Source organism: Crocodylus porosus, unplaced genomic scaffold, assembly GCF_001723895.1.
Source record: "Crocodylus porosus isolate Cpor-Errol unplaced genomic scaffold, CroPor_comp1, whole genome shotgun sequence".
In the NCBI taxonomy this organism is placed as follows: Eukaryota; Metazoa; Chordata; order Crocodylia; family Crocodylidae; genus Crocodylus; species Crocodylus porosus.
Genome location: NW_017728948.1, coordinates 34,602,538 through 34,617,904, shown reverse-complemented (window position 1 = coordinate 34,617,904; position 15,367 = coordinate 34,602,538).

Sequence of the window (15,367 nt, the reverse complement as noted above, 5' to 3'; positions counted from 1 at the left end):
TCCCTTAGAATGTTAGCCTGGGCCAGTCCCTCAAGGATGGCCTCCTTAATAAACTTTTCTAAGATCTTCCCCAGGATAGAAGTCAGGCTAATCACATCTTAAGTGTAACGCGTGCAGTGTTCCAGGAGCCTTAGTTTTCCAACTGCTGCAGTGCTCAGCTCAGTGTAGTCTGACCACCTTTGTATTAAACCTGCTTTGTGAGAAGGGGCTGAGCTTAACATTCCAGGCCCATTGTTTCAAAGAAAGTTTAATTTTAAACCAATGTCTTTCACATCCTCTATTACAGATGGTAGCATTTCTACCCCAGTGAAAGAAAACCATCTGGCAGAGATACAACCCTTTGCTTCATTCCAAATACAGAAGTAAAATATCTGTTGAACTTCTCCATCTTTTCCACATCATTATTTACAATTTTGCCATCTACCCATTTTACCCTGCTGTAGAGTTCTTTTTGTTCCTAATGTGTTAAAGAGATGATGGGGGTATCCTTTCTATTACCCATTGATAATTCATTGATCCCCATGCCTTCTTATCATCTACATTATTTTAATGATTTTTTTAAACCACTTCCCTTCTTTTCTTTCTCTTTTCTTCTGCAGGATGACATATTGGCCACATAACTATTCTTCATAACTTAAACCATGGCTTTAGGGCAACCACAAATTTTAAGTCTTCATTGTCCATCAGAATGCAGTCCAATATTAAGTTATGCCATGCTGGCTCCAAAACTTTCTCTGCTAACTTACTGTCTATTATTTTTAGAAACTCTATAGAGCTTTAGTTACTGAAACATGTTGGGCATTTATATATGTGCTCCAGGAGGCAGGGGAGGGGGCACATTAATTAAAGCAGCTCCAAGAGTTGCTCAAGTTAAAGCACCTGGGTTGTTACCTGTATCAGCATCTCCATGCTGAAAACTGGTGGCAGGCAAGCTTTAACTAAAGCTCATCAAACAAGCTTTAGTTAAAGTGCTCCTGCCACCAATTTTCAGTGGGGGGTGCTGAAGTCTGCTGGTACATGGTACATGGTAATTACCATGCTCCAGCAGACTTAATTATTCGAGTCTGCTCTTCGGTGCTATAATTACAGCATGTCAGAGCAGCCTCTATGCACTTGTATAAGCACCTGTTATGTCCAACAGAAATTCTCCAGGTAGAAATCACCCAGGTGCAGCTGATAACTCAGACTGGTGGGGCAGGTGGAGCAGCACACGGGAACAGGGGGGAGGGGAGGGTTGCAGCCAGCTGGAAGCAGGGGCAGGGGTGACTGGAGGGGTTTGCAGCCAACCAGGTACTCCAGCAGGGAGTGGGGAGGCTGCAAATCTCTGTGCTCCCAGGCAGCTGCAAACCCCTCCTGTTCCCCCTACTCATGGCCAGCTGCAGTGGCCCCCTCCCCCCCAACACTTCCCTGTGATGCTCCATCCACCTCACCAATCTGAGTTCACCAGCTGCACCTGAAAGCACCCATGCTAACAGTTTTTCTTCACATATATTATAAAGAACTGTTTGAGGTGCTGGTCATGTTGTTTTGGTAGACTGTGACAAAATGGTTGCAACTGGTAGACTATGCAAAATTACTGCAGGTCTCTCATCCTTAGGTTTACTAGTTTAAAACTATCCATAGGGTCTTGAACACTTGTGATTCTGGGCTGTCTGTGACATGCCTTTGACATGAAGTGCTGCCTCCGACATTTTTTCCATTACATTATATAGAGCAAATTGTGACAACTGATTTTCATGTTCCAGTCATAAGACTCAACTCAAACAAGTTTCATTAAAAACAACTGAATGATACACATGCATAGTAACATTAGAGGAGGGAGAAGGAGAAAATTTGAGATTTCAGTATACTTTAGTATGACTAACTGAATGAACAAAAGTTCCATAGAGCTGGACCTAGAAGGGAACAGGCATATTTAAAAAAGAACTGTTGATGTAACCTCCACTTCCTCATTTTGCTCATCTTTGGGCCCTCTTCTTACTGCATCTTTTCCATCAGTCAGATGGCACTGGTTGAATGAAAAAGGATGGGACTTACTGAATACTTACTTCTGACCCTTTCAGATTCAGCGAATCTCCACTACTACACACTACTCCAAAAGAACACGCTGGAGGATGAAGATTTCCTTCTAACAGCCAAATGTATTACTATGAATAGCAAATAGCATAATGAAACTGCAGAGTTTCAAAGAATTAAGCTTAAAAACAGATTTTCCAGTCTATGTACTCACTATCCATGTAAATGGATAATGAAAAAAAGATCAGCTATTGGGCTACTATTTTGATAGCTATATGGTGTAGTACAGAGAAACAGAGAGGATATTTGAATGCCATGTTTTTGCCCTGGTAAAAGAGATTTTGTTTAGTTCTCTCAAATGTCCATTGAATTATTCTATTGCTTATCACTCCCTGTACGCAGTAATCAGAGGATGCTGCTACTAAGTTTATGTGGACTAGCTTTAATCTAGCTAGCATGGCTATCAACAGAAAGAAGCATCAGGACTCCTGAGATTCAAACCTAGATCTTCCACACTCAGAAATAGAAACCTAGGCTGCAGCATCACCAAAGAGAAGGCCAAACAACAGGCCCAGCTCAGCCTGGGCCTTCCCATGAGATTCCCAGTGCAGGGTAGGTGACTTACTGGGTCACTGAAATTACAAGCCCCTGATGAGAGAACTATAAAACCTCACTTCCTATAGGGCCTTCGCCAAGGAACAACATTGGTAGGTGTTGCTGTCCTGGACCCTCCTGCTTGTTCCTGTCTTTGGTCTCTGGGCCTTGATCAACTGTTGCCATGATCATGACCTTGTCTCAATTCTTAGTTTGATGTCCTGGCAAACCTAGCTCTGACCTTGGTTACATGTCTTCTGGTAAACCCCTAGCACCTAGTGCCCTAGGTCCTATTTGTTCATTTTGTGTGCCCCAAGTCCTGAGTTCTGAATTCCTGGCTTAATTCTTGTTCCTGGTTTCTGCCTGTCCACCCCTCTGCTCTGGACTGCCTCATCAGCTCCTGACCCCTTTGCTCCAGGCTGGCTTCCCGGCTCCTGGCCTAGCTTGGTGACTGGTTACATCCCAGTTGTAGGTCTGACAAAAAGACATGGCAACAAAGCTTTCAGTCAGGATCCCCAGCAGAGTGCAATCCATAATAATATGGATACAAAGACATCACCAGCAATGCCAGCATGGATATTTTTCCCTGGGCTATAATCACACCTGTGCTGCACAGATACACCCAGAGACAATAGACAGATCCAGGATTTAAAAAGCCTGGGGGGTGGGGGGGAAAGTAGTGCTGGTCAGAAATAGCAGCAGTGGTGGGTGGGTTTCCCTCCCTGAACTTGCTCCTAGGTTGGTGGGGAACACCCACAGGGGGTGGGGTGGGGTGGGGACCACCACTGCTGCTGTTACCCTGGGCTGGGTCTGGCTCCCTACGCAGCTGCTCTGCACAAATCCAGCTGCATCAAGATAGGAGCAGCTCTGGGGCTTCCTCACCCCTCAAGTCAGCCAAGGACAGTAGTAGGGGTTGATAGTCTCTCCTTCCTGCACTGTAAGTGGAGAGGGGGGCAGGTGGTGCTGAGCATAGAGAGGAATGGAGGAAGGGTCAAAGGAAAGGGATTCTTACTGCTTTGGGGATTTAAAGTCTGGACTTTTCAGGAGACCTAGGCATTCAGGGCTGCCAAGAACCAGAGTTGCTGAGCTACACTGTAGGAAAGGGAGGAAGTGCAGCTGTGCCACTGCACCCCTCTGTGCCACTGCCCTTGCCTGAGACTATCTCCTTTAAGTGATATATTAACCACAGACAATCATATTATGGTAAAAATGATAACAATTCTATAACAACTTCCATCAGAGAATCAACCATCCTAACACCTCTGACAGGTAAACAGTAGACCCACATTAGAAGTTATCATCCCCTGTCATAACACTGGTCTGCCCAGTTCCAGTATTCACTCCTGATTGTAACTTGCATGAGATGCTTCGGAGCAAGATCCAAAACTCCCTGTAATTAACAATTAAATCATTTTTTAAAAGGAAACTGCCAGTACCTAAGTAACTGGACTGAAACAACCAACCTAAAACTAACTAAATGTGTAGCCATGTGTAGGTAGAGGTGTCTGCTCTAAGGTGAACTCTCATACCTTGGACAACCCTGCCCATTTCACGTTTGCTAATAAAATTAATCAAAGGTTAAAGACCTGTTGATACAACCAAAGGACAGTGAGAGTTACATATGGCAAACAAAGACTGTGGGACTGTGGACTGGAAAGAAACAGTTATCATGGAAATCACCATGCCAGAAATCAGGCCTGATTGGAGAGGAAGGGCTGATTTGGACACTAATGCTAGGAGAGAGAAATGGACTGAAAGAAGTGAGCTTTACTGTCATCTCTTCCATGTCTACCATATCCTGGGACCCCAGATCCATTGAGATGCTGGTGAGCTGTCATTGTTCTGGTGTTGAGATGATCAAAATGAACCAGAGGAAAGGGGCTCAAAGGAGACTGTCACTTCCACTAGTTTGGATAATCTCTGAATAAAAGCTGGACTCCAACATTTGCACTACTGCTCCCATACCTTCAGTATTCCTCATGCCTCCTTTCCCTTCCACATCTGTCTCTCTTCCTTCCTTTTGCTCTCTTTTTAGCAAGTCTGACTTAGCCATCCAGGGCTCCATCTTCCACAAACCTTCTGAGAGCCTGCAATGTTTTTAACAGCTCAACACCAATACAAGTTTGTCATCTCTGAGCAACTGATAAGCCCATCTGTTATGGTTGGCAGCAAGTGGGATCAGCACCTAGAAAATGCAATTTCTGTTTTCTTATTTTTTCTTTCCCCTTTTTTATGCTTATCTTTCTGTGTTGTCTAAAAGAAAGTAAGATGAAAATCCAGCATTAGTAACAGCAGCTCCACCACCCTTTCCTGTCTCCCCCATGTAAAAACAGTTAGTGAACAACTCTCAATGAGGGTGTGTTCTTTTTTAAATCTCCAGAGTTAAATATGGAAAAATCATAGTTAAAATATGTGCTTAGCACTGTGCATGTCAAATGCTCTAGCCATTTTTTTTCTGTATTCTGAAAATGTTAAAAAGAATACATTGTAATGGTTTGTCACAGTATTAAGAAGGCTAGAAACACTGTGCTCAAAACACTAAACCTTGTTTAACTGTTGAAGTGTTTACAGTGATAAGGTTACATCAAGGGTGTAGACAGAAGATCAGCTCCCCACTGCAACTCATGTTTTACAGGAAATGTGATGAGTTGCGACAATCCCCCAGATCCAACAGAAGTTTGCTGTTGGGTCTGGGAGTTAAGGATTCCAGCTGCTTGCTGGGAGCCTACAGCCCAGTCTCCACATAGTAATGCCACTCCTCCCTCCCAACCAAGTACAAGATGACAACCCCTGAGCTAGCATACCACATGATGGCTACAGTCCGTGCTGTGGGAGAGAGGAAGAAGGGATCTCTGCTTAAGCAGCGAGGGCAGGGGGAACAGGGAAGCCAGCAGACCCTGCTGTGCCTGCAAGTCTCTGCCAGAGCTGCAGCCAGGGAGCAGAGGGGAGGGGCCAGCCCTGCTATGGAGCAGACAGCCCTGCCCAGCCCAGAGAGCATGCTGGGATGCTAGGGGTGTTTGGTTTAGCTTAAAACAGCAAAGGGTCTGGGACAGACATTGCATAAACCTATTTGCCCCAACTCAGTTAAGTCTGATACTACATTCAACCAGGTTTATCTCAGACCAGTTTCAGCCATTTTCAAACTGGTTTATATGCACTGGACATCTGCTCTGTTTAAAACAGTTTCTGATCACTTAAACTGGCTATGTGTAATGTCTGTCCCTAGCCTTAGTGTTAGTAGAAGATACATGTTTAAATTCCCAGGTCAATAGAAAAAAAGCCAAAGTTTTTGTATAAGCAGGATTAGCAAACTAAAAAATTATGCAACCTAATGAAATCTAGGCAGGCCATTAAATAATTTCCAATAGTTTGGCACATGTATATTCATACTATGCTGTCACACTTTCCAGCCAGAAAAGTTGGTATCGTTTACGCAGTTGCAACATCATTTAAGTCAAAGAGGATTTCACTGATAATGTCTTAGAGCACAATCCGGGCCAAGATGTGTATCTTATTCAGTTTATTAGATTCTAGTACTTTAGATGAGGTAAAGTAAGTATATCACAAAATCTGTTCGGCATTAAGATGATACAAAATGTATTTTTCTTCTTCCAACTAGATGGTTTACTTCAAATCTGAAACAGATGGAGACACAGTGAGTTATCTTACATGAACTCATCTGGACTTCTGAATGGAATGTACAACATTTGGTCACACATTTCAAGATGCAAGTCACGATCGGATACTGTGAATGTTATCGCCTATGTTTATTCTTGCATACAGGCTCATTAAAATCAACGGGACAACATAATAAAAGTAAACATGGGTGAAAACATTTGTCAGATTGGTTCCTGAGTACATAGGACCCCCTTTTTTTTTTTTTTTTTTTTTAAAAAGTCTGATAAATATTAGTAGTGGAAGCTTATCAAAAAAATAATCTGTCCTTTTCCTGAGGCTTAAATAGTCTGGTTTTCCCATGTTTGTTTTTTAGACAAAGAGTGTCTTGGTATTTGCATCTTGTACAGTATCAGGCACAATTTAATGATAATCAGGATAACTTAGGCAGCACAGAGCTCCATGCTGACTCAGCTACACTACTGGTACCTGTGCTACCTCATTTAAATTTGGCTTGGGTATCTCTGTGCTGCACAGGGATTTCTGCAGCTTCTCTAATTCATTTGACTAAGTTGTCGACTTACCTGCGCTGTAGGTATGAAACTGACTGATCTATACAGGGGGATTTTTTGCACTCATCCCTCAGAAAATTTGGCAAAAACTTCCTAAATATAATGTAAAAGTTGCCTACTGCAATATTATGATCTGAAATAATTATCCAGATATGGTAGAAACTAAAGAACTCTAAATAGGATAGACCAACTTTATCCTTCTTGTGACACCCATACAGATCAATAAGAGCATTTATATTTTATCCACCAGGATTTTTTTAAAGGAAGATCTTGATGAAACAGTGAGAGTATCTGCAATTGGACATACATCAGGCATACCCTGTTGCTAAATCAATTTCCTTTTTGGAGATTTCAGACCCTATTATTTACCAGGACTAGAAATTGGTATCTTCATTTTATAACTTTCCTTTTAACACCGCTGAAATGCTTGACAGAATCTGAAGAGTTCTTGGAATGAAGATCTAGATTACCACATTAATAAGAGAAGATGGAACAGCATATTCTGAAACATAAATGATTTTGCACATGAAATCAAAGTCAGATTCATCCAATATAAAATTCTCTGTTGGACTTAATGGAACCAGAAGGTTGGACTTAAAGAAAAATAGCTGGATTAAAACAGAGTGATACTTACTGCAGCAGTGGACATTCTGAGAATAATTAGTTACACATGTTTTGGTTGTGCCCAAGGGTAAAATAAGTTCTTGGATGAGGTAATAAATAAATTAAATGTGGTTTTGGAACTAGACTTCTCTAACTACCCAAAATGTCCACTGTTAGAGGAATTTGGATGCTGCAGACCTTGGGAATCTAAGTGGACCACAGAAAAAGTTTATTTTAAGCATAACAAAGATGCAAAGATGATGATACCACAAACACTAATCAGCACAAACTTGAATGTTGTTGATTAATGCACTGAGCAAAGCTAATTGATACATCTAGAAAAGCTTTGTTTAAATAAGCTTAGTAATTTTGAAATTATACGTACAGTAATGCTATCCTCACCACAATATCGCCTCAAACAATATAATTATTAACTGATTGCCACAACCAAAATATGACCAGTATTTTTAATATATGGATGCTTTGCTAGAAATATTGTCTGTTTCTATGTTCCTTTCCTATTTTCCTTTTTCTACCCAAAGATTAGAAATTTTAAGTACAACCTTGTTTTACTTATTCATTTCATATGCACACATATTTTTTTTCTTCTTATTCACCCACACTTGCAATTTCCGCCAGTAATAAACTTCTAACACCCCATGGGTCAGGTCCAGTTCTGTCTCTATGTGATGGAACACAAGATTTGTCAGACTCAGCCATGGGCAGATCCAGGATTCCTATAGGAGGGGTGAATCAGACTGCCCCTCAGACCATAGAGGAGTAGGGACTTGGCATGGCTGGAGCTGCAAGACTGGCTCTGGGGCTCTCACTGTGTTTGTATCAGCAGCGGTCAGTGAAGCAGACAAGCGGATTCCTCCTTCTAGTGCCTGCTCCCTTTCATCTCCCCTTATGTCATTCCCATAGCTTTCAACACGTAAAAATCTTCCAATGTCTTCACCCCATCCCTTAATTTAATGACCTATCTTAAGGTGTTAGAAGTCTTGTTTCCCTCTACCTCCTGTCCATTATTGCCAGGTATACAATAATTATCGTATTCGTATGATAATTTCAACTCTTGTACAATGTACTATCAATAATACTAAAAGTGTTCAAAATGTATAGTAATTTTTGAGGGAGTTAATTGATGCAGCATAACCAAAACTTCAGCAGACATGTGGATGAAACTCCACTCGCCGCTCCACCTCGGCTGTCTAGTTCCTCACAACTTGCCAGACATCTGGCCCCCGCACCAGAGCAGCAGACCTGGGACAGTGTCTCTGCTCATTCCTAGCAGAGTGGGGACGAGCGGCAGAGCTGGGAACCGGCACAAGATATGGTTGCTAGCTCAAACCAGAAGTTCTGGTAGGGGCATGGCTGTGACTCCTTAGCTGCCTCACAAGTGTGGCAGGAGCCAGCTGATTCAGAGCCATTCTCCCTTAATGCAGAAGGGAGCAGCCCCAGCTGTGTGGCAGAGACAGCAAGTGATTAGCCCCAGGAAACAGGCAGACGCCTTAAAAGCTTCCAGGAAACAGGATCCAGTGGCAAGCTGAGAAAAGGGCATATCTGATGGCAGACGGGTGAGGAGCAGCCTGTCTGCTCATATTTTCTTATACTGATAGCAGATGGACTCCTGGGGATACCAGGAGCCAAAGCCAGTGCTTATAGCCACAATGCTGGGGGCAAAGCTTTAATTATGACTGATTACCATCCAGAGGTATGAGGCATAAGTGTAGGGGTAGAGGAGCTCCCAAACTTGGCCATTAAGGCCCAATATGGCATAGTAAATTTCTAAAAGAAACAAACCTGAGTGGGTGGGGGCACAGTCTGCCCCTTTTTAAGGAGAACTGTGACTGTTGTTAGCCTACATCCTCCTGTTATTAATTCCATCAAAGTCATGGCAGATGAGGAAGGTTAAGGTTAAGTTCTCCCTTGAGAGAAGAGAAGGGCAAAACCCCTCAACTCCAGCAAAGGACTGTTCAGGATGCAGACAGAGCCCAGCAAACATAACTCTCTGTGGTGATGACAGTTTGGTGACACCTCCACATAGACTTATTGGAATGAGTCATAGAAACATAAGAATTGTCATTTACCGAGTCAGGCTAAACCACAAGTCCATCTTGCCCAGTATCCTGTGTCACATAGTGACAGAGAGTAGATTCTGAAAGGGACAGTGAACAAAGGTATGACCAGGATTTTTTCCACTGTTTCTCTTTTACTTCCGGCCTCTGGCATTTAAGGTGGAGGAAGTTCTGATTCAGAGGCTGTAGCCCTAACTCCCATGCTCAGTAGCTAATGATGCTCCTTCCTTCCAAGAATTTGTCCAATCCTTTTTTGCATCTGGTTAAACTGTCAGCTTCCACATCTTGTGGCAATGAGTTCCACACTTTAATTATATGCTAGGTGAAAAGAACTTCCTTTTGTTAGTTTTAAACTTAGTACCTACTAGTTTCACTTTGGGACCCCTAGTCCTTGTCTTCTGAGTCCTCTTTTAGTTGTTTTTCTTTCAAGTTGGAGTAAATCTGTAGCTTCTCTGTCTATTGGTTTTGCCTGTTTTGCCCCTATTTGATGAAGTGGGGGCATTAAGGGTGGTTGATTTCTGTTCTCTGTAGGTCTTTCTAGCAAGCAGTCAGCATTCCTCCACTGACTATCTCTTCCCTTATGCCCAGTGGCCTTTTGTTCCCACTTGGTTTTATAGAGGTTTGTTTATGGAGGAAATAAACCTTCACATGCAAACAGGAATATTTTACTCAGTCTTCTCTGAAATTGGATGTATACCCTGCAATGTCTGTAACAGGCATCAGAGGCTGACCTGGGCTTGATCTGGACTGGCTATGGATGCCCAGTGGCTCTGTAGAATGGAATAAATGTAGAAGGCCAAGAACAGTTAAACAGACCCTTAGACAGGTGTATCCACTGTGTGGCTACACGTGCACTGGGTGCAGGTTTCCTCTTGGCAGTAGTTCCTCTCATACCAGTTCTATCATTGATTTCTGTTGTTATCATTTAAGATGCTCCCTTCACAAAACTCATAATAAGATTGCCCTGCTTGGCACCAAAATTGCATTCCATGTTGGGGATCTGTCTGAATGCGTCTGTCTGCCCACAGTGAAACAGGCTTCTTCTGACTTAGTTAGACAAACAAGCTGATCATGTGCTAGATGCATATTTTTTCTGTGCAGGGATCAAATGCTATATTGAATAACATACTTGTAAGGTTCTGCAACTCTTCCTGGAGAATAGGCAAAGCCACTATCTAACCCAGGGCTGTCCAATTTCTCAGCAGCCTGGGACCAAATGCCATGCAGGCTGCACTGGTGGTGGCACCACAAACCCCCTGGGCTGGACACTGCATGGGCAACCACCCTCCCTGCTGTCCTGTGTTCCCAGCACCATGGGCTGTGCCATGCCATGCCATGCCACCCCTTGAGGCAGGGGCAGAAAGTAAAAACCAGAAGGAAGGGGAGACCATAGACCCTAAGTGCTGCTGTAGCCTGAGTGATGGGGCACGGGGGACTGGCAACTGGGCAGGAGCATGGTGGTAGCAAATTAACCCCTTGTGGGACACATGGAATCCATTGGTGGTTAGACAGCCCTTGTCTAATTTATGTATCTCTACATCTCTCCAAGGTTATTCAGAGGGGTGGGGACTGCCCCTAGATGATGGCAGGTTTAGATAACTTCAGCCCCCAGGTAATTTTCTGCTGGCCTCATTGCTTCATCTAGGATTTCAGCCCTTTGTCTTTATGCCCATTCCCTTACCACAGATAGAAGAACCTAGGAGTAACTGCCTAAAAACAAGCCCCCATCATTTGTGAGCTGACCAAGTGTCAGGGCATGGAAAGACATCACTGTTACATCTGCCTGCTCCTGTAATTATATAAACAAAAGGTTAAAGTTGCTATGTCATGTAGAGTTAAGGTTATAGTGATTTAGCTAGAGGAGCATGCAGGCATAACAGTGACATTGTAACAGCTGGCACCTACTCCCCAGTGGCAGGTCCCCTTTTAAAATGGTCAGAAGGTACATTTGCCCGCAGCATCAGGTTTCCTCCAGCAAGGTCCTTTAGCTACATGCTTCGCTCTTAAAAAGTTTCCCTGCATAAATGCCCATTTGTCTCCTGACTTTGATGAGTTGTTCAGTATTTTCTGGATGCTGAGTGAGAGGAAATCATCCTCCCACATTTTCTTTTACTGAGGGAAAGTTGACTGAGCAAAACCCCCACTATTTCCAAACAACAACAGCAAAAGAATGTTAGAAGATCTTCCATTATAGGAAATTCAGGAAAATTGAAAAACTGTCAAAAATGCTGATAAATCCTACCTTCTGAGAAAACTGAAAAGAGTTTTTAGAAATTTATCAGGAAAAAGAAAAACCCACTGCCCTACACAGAACACTTTCGTTCTGGGATTGCTACACTACCTGCCTGACCTGTTTATTATTCTCCTGTGCTCAGTTAAGCTAATTTTATAGACAGTACGTACCCTAAGATACAGTCCCATCGATGGTACTCATGTGTCTGAATGCAGAACTAGCACTCTCAGCCATCTGATGCCTATCACACAGAGCCATATGACAGCACTGACACTACAACATACGCATTTTCGTTTGTGGCAGAAAAGGAAGCAGTAACAGTTTGAAGACAAACTTTAGTACATAACCTGGCATATAAACAAATTTTCAAACCCCTAAGAATTCTCTTTGGTTTGGATGAAAAGTCATCATTGTCATCAGCAGACCCAGATGTCCCTTTTGGGCCACCTAATGTCACAGATGAACACTGGCAGAAGAGTTCCACAGCCACCAGGGCCTGATTTCCCCACTGCTCAGTCCCTTATTTAGTCACATCCACCAATGCAGAGTAAGTGCACAGAAGCTGTAAAACAATATCAGATTAGATTAACAGAATTTTTCTGTGTTTAGTTTTTCCTATTGAAGTGACTACGAGACACAGGACAAAGTGAAGTCAAGCCAAACTTTTTACTCTAAGGTCCTGTCTTCATTCAGCTTTCTAATGCACGTGAAGCCTGCCAAGTGTTTTCTCTTCGAAGAATCTTTTATCAAGACCAAATCTTTCTCCCTAGTGGAGGCAGGACCAAGGACTGGAAGGTGGATTAGTTAAGTTAAGCACACCCCAAAAGAGGTGCAGCTCAAGCAAAACAGAGATGCACGTTCTGCTTAGCAAAAATACGAACAATTCTAAGGCTCAAGATTTGTTCTCATTGCAGTTGCTCCTAAGAGCCCATGTCACAGTCCAGGATCCCACTGTACTTGGCTTTGCTCAGACGCCAAACAAAGAGCAAGTCTCCGATCCAAGGAGTTTACATTCTTAGGACTCAATCCTGCTGCTACTGCTAACACCAAAATTAGTATTTTCCATCCTCTCATATATAAGCAGGGTCCTTGATGTTTTTCACACCTAATTCTCCTTCACAGAAATGGGTATAGATTTCTTCCAAATGCTTCAATAAAAACTTTCTCTTCCTTTTTCTTTTCTTTTTTTTTTTTGACTTCTAAGGAGTTATTTAAAAGTTGTCAGTGGGTGCTGCCGTTCCCTTCTGCTTCTCTGTCACTGAAGCTTGTGGTAAGTCTAATATATGGAAAGTTCCAGTTTCACTTCTCTTTTACCATCGTATGTTTTAGTCATTCAGTTCCCTGCCTGCCCTCAGAAACTACAGGGACTTCCATACCAATGGCCTAGAGCAGCAGCAAGGCAGAGAGATTCCTATGCTTCTCTTCCCATTCCCCTGTCACAGCTCATGGACAGATGCATAGTTGTACTGCTAACAGAGTAAGCTTCAGACATTATATTTTTGCGTGTTGATTAATTGTTCAGAAATCTACCTGGCTCCTTCCTCCATCATCATGCCTCCCTTAACATTGTTTCTAATTCTTCCGCCAGCCTATTTTTTTTCTACTCTCTAAATGCTCTTCTCCCTTGTCCTTTAGTTTATTGCTTCTGTTTATTCAACTCTATCATAAACATTCCATAAAAAGGTAAAATTTATAAGAGCTAGAATCTGCAGTCATCAGCCAGAGGTTTTGACTTGTATGTTGGACTTCTTACCTCAAGTTCTCCCACTCTTTGGCCATGTCTACACGAGCTACCATTACTGTGCAGTTATTTAGTATAAACACAGTGCACAGTAACACTGACGAATGTTATCTTTGTGAGGCTACTGCTCAGTAGCCTGATACTACCGTGCAATAGAGCCATGTAATGGTTCTTGCCATGCAACACTACTGTGCAGTAGTATTGGGCCACTGCACAATCAGTGTATCATGTAGACACAGCCTTTGTGTAGTTTGAAGATGGGATGGTCCTTTTTATCTGTAGTATGAGCTCTGATCCTGACTTAGATATCTGTACAAGAACAGCAGTCCAAATTCACTTTTTTAGGAATGGTGTGGACAGTTGCCCTTTCACCACTGTTCCCAAGAACAGGATTTTATTTGAGTGGTCACTTTGAGTTTGGACAAAGCTAGGTTACAGCTAAATACAGACAGTCAAAAAACCTGGGGCTGAATTGGTTCAACCTTTGCAGGTTAGTCTGAGCTGTGTAGATTGAACTGATAAGCAAGTAAACAGACTTGAATCCAGAGGGCCAGAAGTTTAGTAAACTGATTTAACCTAAGTCAATTAGGTCTGATACTACATCCATCCAGGCTTATCTTAAACTGGTTTCAGTCATTTTGAAAGCAGTTTATGCCACTCAACTTCTGTTGATACAGATTTGAACTGGTTTCCAGTCACTTCTACTGGTTTATGTGTAATTTCCGTCCCTAGCCCCCATTTCCAATCTGACGCACTGTACTGCTTTTCTGCAGGTCTTGCCCAGCACTAAGCTGGAGCTAACATGTACAACAATCCCTGTCCCCATCTAGAAGCCTGCAGAAAGCGTTCTGTTTAGAGAAATGATGATTGCATTATCTGGGCTTTTCTGTCTGGGGTACTGAAAATCTCAGGTACATACTAGCATCTACAAAAGGTATGTGTATTAGCAACCTTTGTTTTTGTGGTTAGATTCAGCTACACATTCTGCCCACAGCCATCGAAACTAATCTGTTAATAGTAGTCACTATCTATAGTGTATCAAGATATTTCTGAAGCATACTCAGCGTGTTAGGGGTAGCATGAGATATTCTGGGCAAGATAATTTGGTCACTAGCATGTTACAGGAGTGTAGTCACAAGCACAAACTAACCACAGATTGCTACTGAGGTTAGGCAAGACTATTTTTAAGGTGATTTCCTATAGTGTCATACATTACTGAGAAACTTTATTAATATGGAGAGGATTCTTCATAATCAAATGTTGCAAAACCCCCCCCAAAAACAAACAACTCCCGCACCCCAAACTCCCCAGAACCACAGGATTCATTCATCTTTTGCCATAATGCTAAATCACATCTGAAATAAATCACTGTAGAACTTGTTAAAAAATTTTAACTGAATATGATCTGACTCCAACTGATTGCAGTAAAGTGACTGGTAACAAATAAGCAGGACATTAATTATTGTTATATACTAAAGCTCTGTGAATACTAACAAAATTCAATAACTAATTCAATTTGTGATATTACACTATGAAATGTTGGACTTTATTTCACTAATCAGAGGAAAGCTCCTCTTGTTTTACAATGCCAGACTAGAACTCAAGAAAAGTAGGTTCAGTTCCTGGCTCAGCTAGAAGCTTCCTGTGTGACTGAGATAAATTACATAATCTCTGTTTCTTAAGTCCCCATACATGAAATGGAACTGCTACTTCCCTATGCCACAGAACTATTGAGAGAACAAATATTATTAATGATGGTGTGGGCTGTGCACAGTACAAGTGCAGGAAGTAACTATCTGTATCCTTTGGAGAAAGCCAAAGTAAAAGGCTTTTGAATTCATATTTTATTTTTCCTAACTTCAGCCTGGACCTCTGTAGACCTTTTTCTCAGCAGTTGCTTATACCTTACTGAGAA